Genomic DNA, 12,074 nt, shown 5'->3' with positions numbered 1-12,074 from the left:
CCTGTATCCTCATTCCCTTAAAAAAAAGAGTAGGGCAGCTAACTCATCCTGGTTTGCCCAGGGCTTTCCTGGTTTTAGCACTAAATATATCATATCCCAGGAGTCCCCTACTCCCATCCCCAGTCCTGGGCAATTTGGGACAGTTGGTCACTCTACAGTATGATCTGTTTCCTATCTAGCTCTCAGATATCTAGCATTATATCTGGCACATGATAAGTTTTCAATGAATATTTGTTGAGTATTGGTGGGTAGGTTGGTGGATGGATGTGGACTTGGATGAGTGAATAGGTGGCTGGGGGGGTGAATGGATATGCTTGTTTGGGGAACATATCAGAATCTGGAGAAAGGAAAAGAGACACCTAGAGATCTCAGAACACTCAAGAAAGGTCTACAGCAGAGAGCTGGGAGGGCAGGGACAGCCTTCCAGGAGTCTAAGGTACTAACACTCTCCTTTGGTCTCAGATTGATCTGGAGTTTTCTATAGACCCAGAAGTGGGGAAAGATTGGCCATTGAAGGAAATTCCCAGCTAGGATGATGGGTATCAGGATGACTTGGTGCAGAAAGTCCTTGTTCTGCTTTGCCAGTCACTGGCATTATTATCCCCTGGCAACATCCTCAGAGGAGGTCAAGGTATCAATAAGTATTTCAAGACCTTACTTTGGGGAAAAAAACGTGACAAGCTTTGATGTTACTGTGTAGAGGAGAGATGTGGAGAGGTAAGAAAATAGCTAGAACTTTATAATAATTGTAGTTAAGTGTATTTTCAAAATATTTTAGTGAATTTAATACAGCTAATAAAATTACATTTACTTTTTTCCTGCTCAGATTCCTGGTGGAGAAGTTCAAACTTTTCAGATCACTATTTTAAGGACATCATGGTGGCTTTTTTTTTTCTTAGAAATTCAATTCTCTTCTGTCTTCTAGAATGCCCCTCAGCCCCAGTTTTGCCCTTATTCCTCAAAGATGAGTCACAATGGAGAAGTCTTTTTGGATCCCTCCTAGCACTCAGAGTACTCTGTTAATACCTTTTATGGCAGGTACTCTTGAATAACACTATAAGTTATAAATGCCTGCTCTTCCCATTAGATGGGCACTACCTGTAGTACAGATATAGATTCAAATATCTACCCTGCCACTTATCAGTTGTGTGACTTCCAGCTAGTTACTTAATTTCTCTGAGCTTCAGGGTTTCCTTCTGTAAAAGATTAGCATTATTTATCTCATAGGGTTGTTGCAAAGATAAAGAAGATAATATGAGAAATCTTCTGCAAACTTCCTGGAACAAATGGGCCTTTCACAAAAGTTAGTTGCCTCCTTTTCCCCCTTCTTTGAGGAAGGATCGGTCCATTATATATTTATTTCTGGATCTCCAACATAGAGCTTGGCACACAGTGTGCCTCAAATATTTACCAAGTTGAACTGTCAAAGAACCATGGTCTCACTGGAGGATGATATTAAAGAATCAATTACAATGCCATGGTGTAAAACATGGTAAACAGAAAGTGGAAGCTCGCACAAAACCATCGCAAAGTTTAACATGAGCCATAGCCAAGTCATCTATTTCTGTCTCTACTGATTCATTATTACGGCTTTTATTCACTTTTTTGTTCACATTGTACTACTGGCATACTTGTATCTTAGTGATTATCATATTATGATAAAATTATATATTTATACTTTCTCTCCTCAACTGAATTATAAATTCCTCAAGTACAGAGAATGTGCCTTATGCATCTTTGTATCTCCCATACCTAGAATAGGCACCCATTCATTGCTTTTTTTTTTTTTTTTTTTTACCAGTTGGGCCATTTTCACTTACTCTGACATATCTACCTTTGGTGAAAAACTTCTCCTTAATATGCATTTTGTTTTTTCAGCTGAAATTGAAACCTCTTTCAAGGGACACCTGGGTGGTTCAGTCAGCTAAGGGTCTGCCTTCGGCTCAGGTCATGATCCCAGGGTCCTGGGATCGAGTCCCACATCAGGCTCCTTGCTCAGTGGGGAGCCAGCTTCTCCCTCTGCCTGCTGCTCCCCTCCTCGTGCTCTCTCTCTCTGATAAATAAATAAATAAAATTTTTAAAAAAGAAAGTTCTTTCAAGATTGGAAGCCATGTTTCTCCTATAAGGTCTAGCACAGGGTCAGACCTATAGTGGGTGCTAATTGCATATTTAGTTAACCAATGCATATGGTCTCACAATAGGCAAATGTCATTCCACATCATAAAGAACATTTCTGTATGAATTTAAGATATACAAGGTTCTGATATGGCCCATTAATGTCATGTCATATCAGATAAAATTTGATTCCAACACAACCAAAGAACAAATACAGTTTTCTTTCTTCTGAGAAAAGAGAAAGAAAATGATGTTACTGTTTTTATAAAAATAAAAAAGCAACAGATCACCCAAAATTCTACCATCCATAAATAATCAGTGTTAATATTTTGTGAACATTATTTCAGACATCTCTCTATGTGCATATTCAGAAAAGAGATGGATGGATGGCTAGATAAAAATGATTTTATGAAAATAGGATCATAGAGTGCAGGCCAGTTTTATTAAAAATATTCAATCTAATTTTACTTGAATTTAATAGAAGACTAAAATGAAACCAAAGGAATTGCTAACCTTTGGATAAATATTATTTCACCTCAAGAGATATTGACTTCACACTAGGGAAGATAAGATTATCACTGTTATACCTCCTCTCATCTCCTCTCCCCCAACCTCCAGATTTTTATTAGTTATATCATTACTCTGTAAATGTTATTAACTGCTACATGCTGCTTTGCTACCAGCATTACCTCCGTTATTTAGGGGGTGTATATGTAGTATAAATATTTACTTAAATGAATTCAGTGCTCCACCTGTGTTCTTCTATCATGGTTTATCTGTTCCCAGACTTTTTAATTTGATTTTTTCCTCTTGGTTGGCTGGATTCTGTAGAAGGTTTTATGAATACTCTATTCCCTGAGTTCTACATGTTGCAGTTTTATTGAAAAAGTAGTTGGTTGGGTATGATATCTTCGAGTCTCACTTAAACTTTCTTTCAACATTTTATAGGCCTACTCCGTTGTCTTTTGGTATTGAATATCACTGTGAAGTCTGAAACCAGGCTGATTTTTCCTTCATATAAATATCTTGCTTTTTTCTGTCTATACACCTAAAAAATTATTTCTTTATCTTTGATATTCAATCATGCTTGCCTGCCTTCCTTCCTTCCTTCCTTCTTTTTTTTTTTTTCTGGAGCACAGTATGTCTTTTTTGTCTACAGATTTGGTTCTTCTTTTATTTCAGGGAAATTTTTCTCTATTACATTCCTAAATACCTTTTCTGCACAATTTTTTGAATTCACCATAGACATTAGGGATCCTAGCCAGCCTAGTTAGACTGTCTTCATTTTCCATGACTATTATCCTATGAGTGAATTAATCCCTTTGTCCTTTAGCTTTGATTCACTATGATTATCACAATACTTCCTTTCATATCAGTGATTCTATTTTTAGGCATAGCTATTTTGAGCCATGCTGTGTCTACTTAATTTATTAGTTCTAAAATAGTATTGTTTTCTCTCTTACTATGTTTCTTTTTTTAAGATTTATTTATTTATTTGAGAGAGAGAGAGAGAGAGAGTGAACAAGCAGGGGAAGGGGCAGAGGGAGAGGAGAGAATCTCAAGCAGACTCCCCACTGAGCTCAGAGCCCCTGTTTTATTGAGTTCTAACATGCAAAACGCTCAGAATTTTTTTGTGTGTTTCTTGGGTTATGTTTTCTTTCATGTGTTTTTATTTTAATTGAACTTTTTATGAAGATCATTGTAGCTTCACATTCACTTGTAAGAAATAATACAGGTAGATCCTCTTTAACCAGTTTCTCCCAGAGGTAACATTTTGCATCTTACAGTACAAATCACAACCAGGATATTGACATTGATATTCAGATTTCCCCAGTTTTACTTATATTCATTTGTGTGTGTGTACCTTTATGTAATTTATTGCATGTGTTAGTTTGTGTATCCACCACCATAGTCAGGATGTAGAACAGTTCCAACATCACAAGGATCCCTTGTGTTGCCTTTTTATAACCACACCCTTCCTCCTGACCTTCACTATCCCAAACTTCTGGCAACCACTAATTTATTCTCCATTTCTATAACTTTGTCATTTTAAGAATGTTTTATAAATGGAATTATATAATATGTGACCTTTAAGGATTGGCTTTTTTCACTCAGCATAATTACCTGGAGATCTATCCAAGTTATAGTGTATACCAACAGTTTGTTCCTTTTATTGCTAAATAGTATTCCATGGTATGGGTGTACCATAGTTTGTTTAATCACTTGTCCATTCAAGTACATATGGGTTGTTCCTACTTTGGAGCTATTATGAGGAAAGCTACTATGGAACATTCGTGCACAGGTCTTTGTGTGAATATGTTTTTTCTCTGGGATAAATGCCCAAGACTGCAGTTGCTGCTCCACATGGATTTAATCTCTCATTTGCATCCTATGTTTCTTCCTTTTTCTTCTTTGGTTGTAGTGGTATGTTGGCACAGTAGCCATGTCATTTCTTTTCCCCTTGCTTGTGCTTAATATGAGCTTGCCAGGGCTTCTATTTGCTTTGATATAATTTGGTTGAATCCTCCATGACAACCATCCCAGTGTATCTAGAACTTTTCATATACTCTTCCAAGGTCTCCTTTGAAAGCAGAATGTTCTGTTCATTATTCTGTAGCCTTCAGGTAAATTATGGGAAGGGAAACTCAGCTAAAGTTGTGCCTCTCTTGCTGAGGAACCTAGACTCTGATTTCTGTCTTCTGATGTTTTATTAAATGTCAATATGTGGCCCATTTAAACCTGCCAGGAGTATATACCACTTCCAAAGCTTTGGTTCAATACTCTTAAGATATAGGGATGGAGGGAACCTCTGGAAAATGGCAAACACTGATAGCTGAGATCCTATAGTAATATGTTGGGGCTTCTCCTCTTGAAGGTATGTTCTTGACCCTTCCTCAAATGCTGTGTCCCTCAACCCTTTCCCCTACCCATTCCAAACTCCTGTTGACTACTCTCCAAATTGGTGGGGTTAAGTGATGACTTTTAGGATTTTGTTGACTTGCCTTTCCCCCCTAAGTGCTGTTTCTGGGGGTTTGAATAGTTAGAAACATTTTAGCACTGTCCCAAGATCTTCAGTTTTCTTCCTTGGCTGCCACTTTTGGAAATTTACATATTGACGTTTTACTCCTTTCCTTGTTTGTTTATTGCTGTTGAAATTGTTAGTGTTTTTTAAAATTATGATTTATCTTTGTTCATTTTGTTAGGTATTTGGCAGCAGTGGTAAGAGATTGAGTAAGAGTCTGTAGGTCAGCATTATTCTATCAGCTTTCCCAGGAAATCTCAGATGGTGTTTTTTTTTAACTCCTCTTTTGTGCTAGAGGGCCTGAGTCTGGAGAAGAACAACACTTTTAGGAAAGCAAGGAAGTATAACAGAGTTGGGCAGTCACTGCAACCAGGACCAGGAAGGAAGAACATAATTTGTGAAAAGTTGGCATGGCACACTCAAACATGGAACTAACCTGGGACCCCCTAACTGAATATGAACCTTCTTCTTCTTCACTCTCCTTACCCAACTCTTTCCAAGTTCTGTCATTTTGCCTCAAGATTCTTCTCATGTGTGTCCCTTCCTCTCCATCTTACTGTCATCTTTTAGTCAGGCCTCACGTTTCTCCTGGATTCTGCAACATTATCCTAACAGGGCTTCATGCCTCTAGTTTCTTCCCCATGCAGGCTATCCTCCCCACACTGCCACTGAGTCAGTGTTCCTAAAACACCACTTTGTGTATACCCTTTCCATTCAAAGGCCATCAGAGACTTCCCAACTGCCAGAAAAAGTTCAAACTTATTAATATGGTCTAAAAGCAGCTAACATTTATATTTTTCCTTAGTGCTGAGAACATTCTAATTGATTTTTACATATTGAATAATTTCATCTTCAAACCTTTGAGGTAGCTATTATCTTTATTTTACATATGAGAAAACTGAGTTAAGGGAGGTCCCATAATTTTCCTAAATTCACACTGCTAGTAAGCTGAAGAAATGGGATTCAAATGCTAGCAATGTGGCTCCAGCGTCCATGCTCTTAAACCACCTACACTGCCCTGCTACAATGCCCTTCATTGTCTGCCATCCTAATGATCTTTGTAACCTTATCACTCTCTCATTATCACCCATACATGAACATCCTGAACACATCAAGCTACATGCTGTTCCCTGAACACACCATATTCTTTCACACCTCTGTTCCTTTTCACATGCTGTTCTCTCCATGGACCACTCTCACTATACCCTACCAAATCTACTTGGTAAACTCCCATTTATAATTTTTCTTCTGCTGTTTTTGCCAAAGTACAAATCTAATTTTGCAAACTTGGTTGGCCCTTCAGTAAGGACTCTTTCCCTCTAGGATACACACAGCTTTCTCAGTACAGTAGATAAGGCTCTGCAAGATCCAGGCCCTGTCTACCACACAACTGTCATCTTTTCACTTTTCCTTTCATACCTCAAACTCCACCTATACCAAACTACTTCAACTTTCCTAACCACACCATTCTGTTCTATGCCTCTATGCTTTTGTATGTGTTCTTCCTTCTTGCTGGAATCCCCGGTCCACCTGAAAAACTCCTACATGTGCCTCAAGACTCAGTACAATCATCTTCTCTGCAGTGAAGCCTTCCCTTCCCTGCCATGCATGCCCTCCTTTACTTTCTTTAAGCAGAATTGGCTATTCTTTTCTCAGTGCCACCCACACACGTGTATATTACTTCTATTGTAGCATTTATCACACCATTGAACAATTATTTTTTACATAGCAATCTCCCTTATTAACTTTATTGAGGAGAATGGCAATATTTTTATTTCTTTAAAGTTTATTCTAACTAGTACCTGGCATGTAATAGTCACTCCCAAAATATGTGTTGAATGAACAAGTCTTTTCTTTCAGGTTTTAAAACTTTTTATTTGCACATTTAAAAAATTGTGCATTCCAATAATTAAAGTCATTTGAACAAAAAAAAATGGCACTCTGATTAAACTGAATTTTACAGTCTGCAGAACACCTTGAACCATCTTGACTTTTACTCTAAATTTCACTGTCATCCCACCTAGCTTCTTCCTTCACCAACATACAAGTTCTTTTCCTTCTCTGCCAGCCAGACAGCCATATGGGAGAGGAAGGCATGGCCTTCATTGTCAGTAGTTCTCTATCCTTCAATGTGAAAAGGGGCAGCACAGCCATTTAAACTTGATACAACCTCTTTGAATCTTGCAAAGTTAAACGGCTAACAAAGTAAAATAAGAAAGCAATGCTTGTGAAATGTACAGTGCATATTGGCGGTGCACGCCTCATTAAGATTTGCCTGCTTGCTTCTCCCGTTCAATCGTTTCTTTTGAAGGCAGTGGATTTTTCTCTTGTGTTTCTGTCTTCTTCAATTTCAACTTACGAATTTCTCAATCTCAACCATATTGGGTTTGTCAGACATCGTTGCCGAGGAAGCAGAGCAAGGCCAGTGAGCTAGTAATGCCTGGTTTGTGCAGTGGCCACCGCCAAGTCATGAATGAATCTTAATATTCCCAGTGTCTAGTACAGTTCTAGGACACAGTAGGTGCTCAATAAATAGCAGTTTACTTAACAAATAAATGTTTATGCTCTTTTTTCACTGTTATGTGTTTTCCTTCCAGATACTTTCCTACTTCTTCAAACAAATCCTTTAGTGGGAGCCCCTAGTGCCTCAGAGCCAGCTTGTGGGTTTATTTTTCAGAGCAAAGAGTGACGAAGAGAACAGCATAACCTAAGGAAACAGGGCTAGGGGAAAGAGGCTGGGTCAAGCTGGGAGGAACAGAGAAGGGTAGACTATTTGACAGGACCTAATAAGCTTGGGTGTATGAAGGTAGCTCTGTAAGTATGACAGAGTCTTTCTGGGGGCAATGATTCCCAAACTTGAGTAGCAATTAGAATTATTAGAAAATAATTCTCCATAGATCTCTGTATGTCTTGTGAACAGAGGCACTGATTGCCTGTGCTCCAGACTAAGGTGTTTACACAGTGAACAGCCTTGGAAGATAGATTGTATCCCCTTCCAGAACAAAGGACAGGTTTATTTCTGTCACATATAATAAAGATAATCTCTTCTTCTAGAATAAAGATCAGACATACTTATCACCCATTATAAAAAAGTTAGGTTCCCTAAGCTTGGTGTTCTTCTTTTGTAACACAACTCACTGCATGTTCCTGCATCACTTAGCCCTCCTTGTGCCATCCTGTGAGAATTAAGGCATGGGGAACTGAAACACATGCTGATACTCTGGCTGCAGGTATTGCTGAGTAATAAAAATAATTACATAATAATAACAATAACAATAATAAACTCCTATCTCTGACCCAGGAATTTCATGGGTTCTGTCAGCATCCATGAAAACATGATAAGCTAACTTACTAACTTACAAGTAGAGTAAAATCTCTCAGTTATTGACAAGGATCACCAGGAGAACTTGTTTAAAATGCAGGTTCTTGGTTCTCCCCCAGTTATGATTGGATAGTTCCAGAATGAGGCTTAGAAATATGCATTTTAGATAAGTGATTCTAATGTTGGAGATCCTTAGACCTCCCCTGAGAAACATTATTTTCAGGATTATGCTAATCTATAGTCTACAGATTTGACTATAGACAGAAGACAACACTTTCTTCTTGCATACGGAGAGGTAATCATAGATTAACACGTGAGCTCCTTTGGCAATTGTTCTGGTTCAAAGAAACTGTTAAGATAGAAAATGTCTGCTCACTATAATATATGAGAAAGTTATGTACTGGTTAGAGTAAAAATGCAAGTATAAACTTGTACCTTTGTCACTAAACTCAATTGTTCAATCACTGTCAAAATTGAACTTTGGTTTTTCTTTCTCCTCTGAGAAAAAGTGGGAAGTAGTTCTTCACACTTAACTCTTTTTTTTTTTTTACTGTGAAAGTTTTATTTAATCATTTTTGTTTACAACTGAAACTCTGGGAACTCAAAGTTAACATCCTTGTCTGTAAGCTTCTTATAGACACCAGAAAAAGTTTCAACCTTGTGTTCCACATTGTTCTGCTGTGCTTTATCCAAATGAACCTTGATCAGCCGGCTGCCATCCAGTTTCACACGGATTCTCTTGCCCACAATTTCACTTGGGAAAACCAAGTCCTCCAGGATCACGTCATGTACGGCTGTCAAAGTGCGGCTCCTGGGACGCTTTTGCTTATTTTTTGTACGGCTTTTTCGAGTTGGCTTAGGCAGAATTCTCCTCTGAGCGATAAAAACAACATGCTTCCCACTGAACTTTTTCTCCAATTCACGGACTAGCCGGACTTGGATTTTTTGGAAAGATTTCAGCTGAGGAATGGGAACAAAGATGATAATAGCTTTCCGACCACCGCCAACTTCAATTTCCTTGGCAGCCGTGATATTCAGCTCCTGCAGCTGAGCTTTGAGGTCGGAGTTCATCTCCAACTCAAGGAGAGCCTGGGAGATGCCGCACTTGAACTCGTCCGGCTTCTCGCCATTGGGCTTCACAATCTTCGCGCTCGAACTGAACATGGCCTTCTCCTTGGTGAGAGCGCCGGCCTAGGAAGAGCCACACTTAACTCTTTATTAGACTAGTTACTTCAGCCTGACTTTCAAAAAGTATTTGCTGAACACCTATTATGTATTGAGCACTGTTCTAGGAGTCAAAAATATAGTGATGAATGAGGCAAAGTCCTTGCTTTTGTGGAACTTATATTCTAGTGGAGGGACACAGAAACTGATCCCATAGACAAATACCTCACATATTTTCAGATGATGAAGAAACCAAAACAGAGTAATGGGATAAAGAATGACTTGGTGAGTCATTGGTGAGTGTTGAGGGACATTTTAGCCACAGTAGTCAGAGAAGGTCTTTCTGAAGAGGTGACATTTGAACTGAAATCTAATTAAAGGAGACATATAGCTCTAGCTGTCATTCCCTGCCTACTAGAGAATTACCCATTTGTAGGAAGTGAAGCTCTTTAGCCTTCATGAAGTTTTCTTTAGCACAGCCTCACCCACCTCTTGCCAAGCCCAAACACATATCAGGAACTTCTCCTAGTGGCTGAAGTTCAAAATTAGCCTGCTGCCTGAGGGATTGAAGATGGCAGCAGAGTAGAAAGACCCTAGGCTCACCTAGTCCCATGAGTACAACTAGATAATTATTGAATCATCCTAAATACCCCCAGAAATTGACCTAAAGACTGGCAAAACAAACTCCACAACTAAAGGTAGAGAAGAGGCCTCATGGAAGAAGTTAAGAAGTATGGAGATGTGGTTTTGGATAGAAGTGGATCATGGTCGCTATAGTGGGGAGGGAGCCATAGTCACAGAGAAAGGTGAGAGGCAAACTAGCGCATATGAGAGACTGCACCATGAAAACTCATCCCCATAGCAATGGGAGATGGAAAATGAAAGGGGCCAAATTTCATGACTTTGGGCAGCCAGCAAGGCTTAAAGCCTAGAGTTTTAAGGGTCAGAGATCTTGGCTGGAATAAAGCCTAGAGGACATTGCACTGCTCTTGGAAAGAAGGCAGGCAAACAACCATAAACATACAGTGTGGAAACAGTGATCTGAAGAGTGTCTGGGGCACAGAGTGGGGAGATTATGTGCTCATTTCAAGCACATCCCAGAGAGGCAACGTTCACAGAGAAACCCCTCTGGGAACAAAGAAATTAGCAGGTGCCATTTCCCTCCCCCACCCCTCAGGGTAAGCACAGAGCCACCTAACTTGTGCAACACTGACCCCTGCTACCTAACTTGCTTACACCAAGACCCACCTACCCCCACACTCCAATGGAACCACCCTTCCTAGTCATGCTTGCCTCAGTCCCAGCATGACAGGCTCCCTCCCCCAGAAGATTGGCCCAAAGTCCTGCTCACACTGGTCCCCTGACATGGGAGTTTTGTGGAGCCTCGTTTCCAGTGGCGGTGGCAACAGGTCTCATTTCACAAACAGACCATAGCACACCTAGTTAAAATGCACCACATTCAGGCCAGGGACCAAACACTGCCCACAACAGGCAAAGAAAGCCTCTGCAGACAACTGGTCTGAAGGATAAAACAGCTAGGACAAAATACCAGGGCACACTCAGCACACAATGGAGACACTCTGGAAGCACCAGACCCTGAAAAAAAAGGAGAAACTACATGGCAGGGCATTACAAGACCTGTTCTTCATAAGGTCATTACACTCAAGTACCCCATCTAGAAGTGTATTTGATGTTCCTAACACAGAGAAAATAGGCACAAAGACTTAGATAAAATGAGAAGACAGAGAAAATTATCCCAAATGAAAAAATAGGACAAGGCCATGGCCCGAGATCTAAATGAAACAGATATAACTAACATGCCTGATGGAATATCTAAAACAATGATCATAACGATACTGGACTTGAGAAGAGTGGAAGACATGAGTGAGACCCTTAATACGGAGATGAGGAATAACATAGTAGAGATATAGGGCTCAATAAATGAAATAAGAAACACACTTGATGGAAGGAACTGTGGGCTGGAAGAAGCAAGAAATGAATTAATGACCTAGAAGACAAAATAATGGAAAGTAATCAAGCTAAACGAAAGAAAGAAAGAATTAAGCAACATGAGAATAGACTTAGGGAAATCAGTGGCTCCATCAAACATTTGTATTATAGAAGTCCCAGAAGAAGAAGACAGAGAAAGGGGGGCAGAAAATTTATTTCAAGAAATAATAGATAAAAATGTCTCTAAAGTAGGGAAAGAAAGAGACATCCAAGTACAGGCAGCACAGAGAACTGCCATCAATATCAACAAAAGCTGATACACTCCAGTCATATTGTAATTAAATTAGCAAAATATAGTGATAAAGAAAAAATTTTCAAAGAAGCAAGAAAAAGAAGACAGTAACATACAAGGGAAACCCCATAAGGCTAGCAGCAGATTGTTCAGCAGAAACTTTCCAAGTCAGAAGGAGTGGCATGATATATTCATGCATATAAATAGAT

General features: G+C 39.3%; 2 pseudogenes; both read right to left on the bottom strand.

Moving 5' to 3' along the window:
- Positions 1-7,401: 7,401 nt before the first annotated feature.
- On the bottom strand, positions 7,402-7,535 carry LOC114200128 (thymosin beta-4-like; annotated as a pseudogene).
- Positions 7,536-9,017: 1,482 nt separating this feature from the next.
- LOC114200123 (small ribosomal subunit protein eS7 pseudogene) lies at positions 9,018-9,638 on the bottom strand (annotated as a pseudogene).
- Positions 9,639-12,074: the final 2,436 nt, after the last annotated feature.

This window comes from Eumetopias jubatus, unplaced genomic scaffold (genome assembly GCF_037043125.1).
Source record: "Eumetopias jubatus isolate StellerSeaLion01/CBP00866 unplaced genomic scaffold, mEumJub1_p1.0 scaffold_11, whole genome shotgun sequence".
Classification (NCBI taxonomy): Eukaryota; Metazoa; Chordata; class Mammalia; order Carnivora; family Otariidae; genus Eumetopias; species Eumetopias jubatus.
Note: the sequence above shows the minus strand (reverse complement) of the source record. Positions and strands in the feature narration are given on the sequence as shown.